Below are 5,546 nucleotides of genomic sequence, written 5' to 3'. Positions count from 1 at the left end.
CCCCACCAATCTATTGGGCATATGCCTTGTTTAGTTTACAAGCCCGAAGTAGTATAATGGCCATTGTAGTAGTATATGACATATGTTTATAGTATATATTTATGATATAGTTTATGTGTATGTTTTATGTTATTAGTAGATTTTCCTTGCTGGGCATTAGGCTCATTCCTTTATTTTATGTATGCAGGAAAATAATTTTGGTGGCGTAAGGATTCTTGGAAGCTTGGGGTTGTGTATTGAGGAAGAATGGATTCGTTGGGCTGCGTGAACGATTCGAGGACGACATTATTTTCAGTCTTTTTAATTATGTTTCTATGTATTTTCCGCACTTGGTTTTGTAAATAATTTTAATTAAGTTAAAGTTATGTTTTATTTTCAAACAATGGGATCCCACACCCCGATTTATGTATTTCAACATTTACCTTAGAGTTTTTAATAAAGTTATGAATGCTTCGTATGTATGTTTTCTTAAGAATAGTGTCTATGTATAGTAGTTTTAATGGTCCAAAGTCTTAGAATTAGTTGGGTCATTACACATGACTTGGCTAGATTTGCGGAGCTGTTTCACAAAAAGTCTTACAACTCTGCAGTCATCGCTACTAGGGTGGAAGAGTTTGCCAGTCTGAAGCAGGGCAATTTGATGGTAGTCGAGTACAATCGACAATTTGATCGTTTAGCCAAGTTTGCACCAGAGTTGGTGCCAACCAATTTCTTAAGGGTTACCAAATTCACCAGGGGACTTAGACCCAAGATTGAGTTAGGTGTCAAGATGGAAAACCCTGGAACCACTTCTTACACCAATGCTCTAGAAACGGTTATAGAGGTGGAAAGGCTCCAAGCAAATGTTAGTAAAGAGGAGGCAAGCAAGTTTGAACCCAAGCAGCAAAATTAGACTCAAAATGGTAGAAACAACAACAACCACAGCACAACAATAATGGACAGAAAAGAAAGCATATTGATAATAAGCAAGTCGATGGTGACAAAAGAGCACAGACTAATAACAGTAATAATAGGTCGGGTTATGTGGAATACCTTCAGTGCTCCAAGTGTCAGAAAAGAAATATTGGGGAGTGTCGTGAGAACAATAAGGGTTGATTCAATTGTGGCCAGGAAGGTCATCGAAAAAAGGAATGTCTGCTGCTCAACAAGAAGAAAAGAGGGACAACAAGATGGTTTCAGCCAGAGTCTTTGCCTTGACCCAGGGAGAAGCCGAAGCTAGTAACAAAGTGGTCACAGGTCAGCTTCCTATCCTCAATAATATATGTTCAGTATTGTTTGACTCGGGAGCAACGCACTCATATATCTCGTTAGGAATGATAGAAAAATTAGTTAAACCTTGTGAAAGATTTAGAACTAGGTTTGTTACGGAATTTCCTTTGGGCGATGTAGTTCTATCATCACGAATAGTACGAGGAGTACCAATCAAAGTTGAGGGCACAAAACTAGAAGGAGACCTGATAGAGCTAGAGATCAAGGACTTCAACATAATACTGGTCATAGATTGGCTAGCAAGGCATGGCACAACCATCGACTGTAGACGTAAGCAAGTGCCGTTCGAAACTCCTGACAAAAACTATGTTTTATGGGAAATGTTTCAGGACTGCAGACACCGCTTATTTCATCTCTCAAAGCTCAAAGGTTGATAGAAAAAGGTTGTCACACATTCTTAGCGAGCGTCATAGATGCGGCACGAGAAACACCATTAAAGGTTGGAGACGTCTGCATTATAAAGGAATTTCCAGAGATATTTCCTGACGACTTACCAAGGTTGCCGCCTACTCAAGAAATTGACTTCACAATCGAATTAGTACCGGGAACCAAGCCTATCTCAAAGGCACCATACCGGATGGCACCAACATAACTCAAGGAGTTGAAAATGCAGTTACAAGAACGCTTAGACTGGGGTTTCATCAGACCAAGTCATTTGCCATGGGGAGCACCGGTTCTATTTGTGAAGAAGAAGGATGGAAGCATGCAGATGTGTATCGATTACCATGAGCTGAACAAGGTGAAAATTAAGAACAAGTACCCGCTACCCCGGATCGATGACTTATTTGATCAACTTTGAGGAGCAACTGTATTTTCAAAGATTGATCTACAGTTCGATTATCACCAGCTCAAGGTATGCGGAGAGGATATACCATAGACAGATTTTAGAACTCAATATGGACATTACGTGTTTCTAGATATGTCTTTTGGTCTTACCAACGCTCCAGCCGCATTTATGGACTTGATGAATCAGGTCTTCAAGGATTACTTGGACAATTTAATCGTAGTGTTCATTGATGATATTTTGGTGTAGTCCAAGGACGAAGTCGATCACGAGGAACATTTAAGACTAACCATGCTTTGACTAAAGGAGCATCAACTTTACGCCAATTTCAAGAAATGAAAATTTTGGCTATCGCAAGTAGCGTTCCTCAACCATATAGTATCCAAAGACGGAGTTGCTGTAGACCCAGCTAAGGTAGAGGCTGTGAAGGATTGGCCAAGAACTAAGAATGTGTTAGATATTAGAAGTTTTCTCGAGCTAGCAGGCTATTATCAGAAATTTGTAGAAGGCTTTTCTAAGATAGCCACTCTGCTTATCAACCTAACTAAAAAAAAAACAAAAGTTCATCTGGATGGATAAATGTCAAGAAAGCTTCCAGTTGATCAATGATAAATTATGCTCAACACTAATACTTTGTGTACCAACACCTAACGACATGTATGTACTATATTGTGATGCGCCGAAGCAAGGTTTGGGTTGTGTGCTGATGCAAAATGACAAAGTAATAGCCTATGCCTCAAGGTAGCTAAAGGAATACGAGCAACGATATCTAACACACGAAATGGAGTTGGCAGCAATGGTCTTCGCATTGAAAATCTGGCGCCACTATCTTTACGGAGAAACGTGTGAGACTTATACAAACCACAATAGCTTAAAATATTTCTTCACATAGAAAGAGCTCAACATGAGGCAACGCAGGTGGTTAGAGCTAGTAAAGGATTATGACTGCGAAATCCTATACCACTCGAATAAAGCGAGTGTAGTTGCAGATGCGTTAAGTCGGAAGAGTTATGGAAATGTAGCAACATTATTTGGAATAGAAAATTTGTTATAGCAAGAGCTGATTAATGCCGGAATAGTGCTAGTCAGAGGTCAACTGGCTAACTTGTCCATTCAGTCAAGTCTATTAGAAGATATACGGACCAGGAAAGGGAATGATGACACGTTAGTATCTCATATAGTTGTAGTCAAAGAAGGCAAGACTACGGATTTCTCTATATCAAGACAGGGGTTCTTGAGATATAAGGGTCGGGTATGCGTGCCGAATGACCAAGGGATTAAGATGAAGATTTTAGAAGAGGCACACACTACCCCATACTCAGTTTGCCCAGGGTCGATCAAGATGACTCACGACCTTAAGACACTATATTGGTGGTCGAGAATGAAGAAATATGTAGAAGAGTATGTGTCCAAATGCCTAGTATGCGAGCAAGTAAAGGCGGAACATCAACGACCTACAGGCTTATTGCAACCACTTAATATTCCAGAATGGAAGTGGGAAGACATAGCCATGCAGTTCGTGACAGGATTACCACGAACAAATAAGCAACATGTCTCGACTTGGGTTGTTGTAGATAGACTCTCCAAGTAAGCCCACTTTCTGCCTATCAAGACTACGTACACTGCGGACAAGTACGCGAACATTTATGTTCAAGAAATAGTACGACTGCATGGAATCCATAAGACCGTAGTATCTGATAGAGGATCAGTGTTTACATTGAGATTTTGGGGAAGCTTGCAGCAAGCCATGGGTACCAAGCTAAGTCTTAGTATGACATTTCATCCTCAGACCGACGGTCAGCCCAAGCGTACCATACAAATTTGAGAGGAGATGCTGTGCGCTTGTGTACTAGACTTCGGAGGATCGTGGAGTAAGTATTTTCCACTCATAGAGTTCTCCTACAATAATATCTACCAGGCAACGATCGATATGGCACCCTATGAGTTACTTTATGGAAGGAAGTGTCGAACACCATTACATTGGGACGAGGTAGGAGAAAGACAACTTCTTGGACCCGAAGTTGTTAAAGAGGCTCAAGATGCAGTGGAGATGATTAGAAAGCATATGCTCGCTGCTAAGAGTCGACAAAAGAGTTATGCGGATGTTAAGCAGCGAGATGTGGAATTCAAAATCAAAGATCAAGTCGTCTTAAGAATATCTCCTATGAAGGGAGTGAAGCAGTTTGGGAAGAAAGGTAAACTTAGTCCCCGGTTTATAGGTTCTTTTGAGATATTGGACAAGGTGGGAACAGTAGCATATAGATTAGCCTTACCCCCAGCTCTAGCAGATAGCCACAATGTGTTAGTAGTAGTAGTAGTAGCAGTAGTAGTATAAGGTTTGATTAATATAGGTGGTCCTAGAAATATTATTTATTATAACCTAAGGTTTAGATAGAATAATTAAGAACCTGATACTTGTCACATGTTTGTTTTTGGAGGATATAAGAATTTTAGATTAATAAATTAATAAAAGATAGATCTAGAAGCACTAGAATCTTCCAGCAGCTATTAGGATCACGTTTTACTCAATCAAAGTTGTTTTACAAAACTTCAAGTGTGCTGAAAATGTGCAAAAACATGTTTAAAATATCAATGTATGCCGATATATCATAGCAATAGGAGCCGATACATCACCTAAGGTTGATACGGAAACACACGTCGACTTCGCACGAATGAAACCACGAAAGCTCGGGGCATAGGGGTGGGAGATATATCACTTATAGGGGGCAATATATCTACCTTTTGTGATGTTTTTGAAATTTCGTGCAACTGAATCAGAAATAGCCCTCAACAACTTAGATTTGCTCCTGAACGTTTATGACCGAGTTCTGGGCATCTGTTAAATAGAAAATTCAAATTTATTCAATTTATATTCATTTATTTATTCTTTTTAAAAGGGGTTAGTTTCACTCCTTGAACTCTATAAATAGGACTTAGTACTCAGCCATTTCATTCATTATTCAAGAATTCTTCAGAGCCTTCAAGCTGCTAAGTTTATTCTAGAGAGAAAACACTAGGGTCTTGGGATTTAAAAGCTTTCCAATCTAAGCTTTATAAACACTTGGGAAGTAAGATAGAGTGATATTTCGGTATTGAGGTGTAGATCGAAGTTCTAGTCTATCGAAGGTATTCTTATCTACAAATTTAGTTCTGTTCTTTTATTCTTTTCAGATCCTAACTCATTATTATGGCTTTTGGTTAGGTGTTCAGGTTTCTTGAAACTTAAGGTTTTCGGTAAGTTTCTATATTGATGGTTTAGATCTCTTTTTCATCTCCATTTCTTTAGAAACTTATGATTTTTACTATTTGGTTTTAGGAGTTTTCCAATCCCGTTCTTGTCTCCAGTATCTCGGTTTTTGGTAAGGAAAATAGGTTAGATATATGTGTTCTAATATGTTTATATGATATGGTATGTTATGTTGATATGTTATATAAGTTGATGACCCTTGAACTGGCCGATGACATGGAGTCAAATAAACGACAAAGAACGAAA

The sequence above is a fragment of the Humulus lupulus genome, chromosome 5 (assembly GCF_963169125.1).
Source record: "Humulus lupulus chromosome 5, drHumLupu1.1, whole genome shotgun sequence".
Taxonomy (NCBI): domain Eukaryota; kingdom Viridiplantae; phylum Streptophyta; class Magnoliopsida; order Rosales; family Cannabaceae; genus Humulus; species Humulus lupulus.
The sequence above is the reverse complement of the archived record's forward strand: the minus strand, read 5'-3'. Positions refer to the sequence as shown.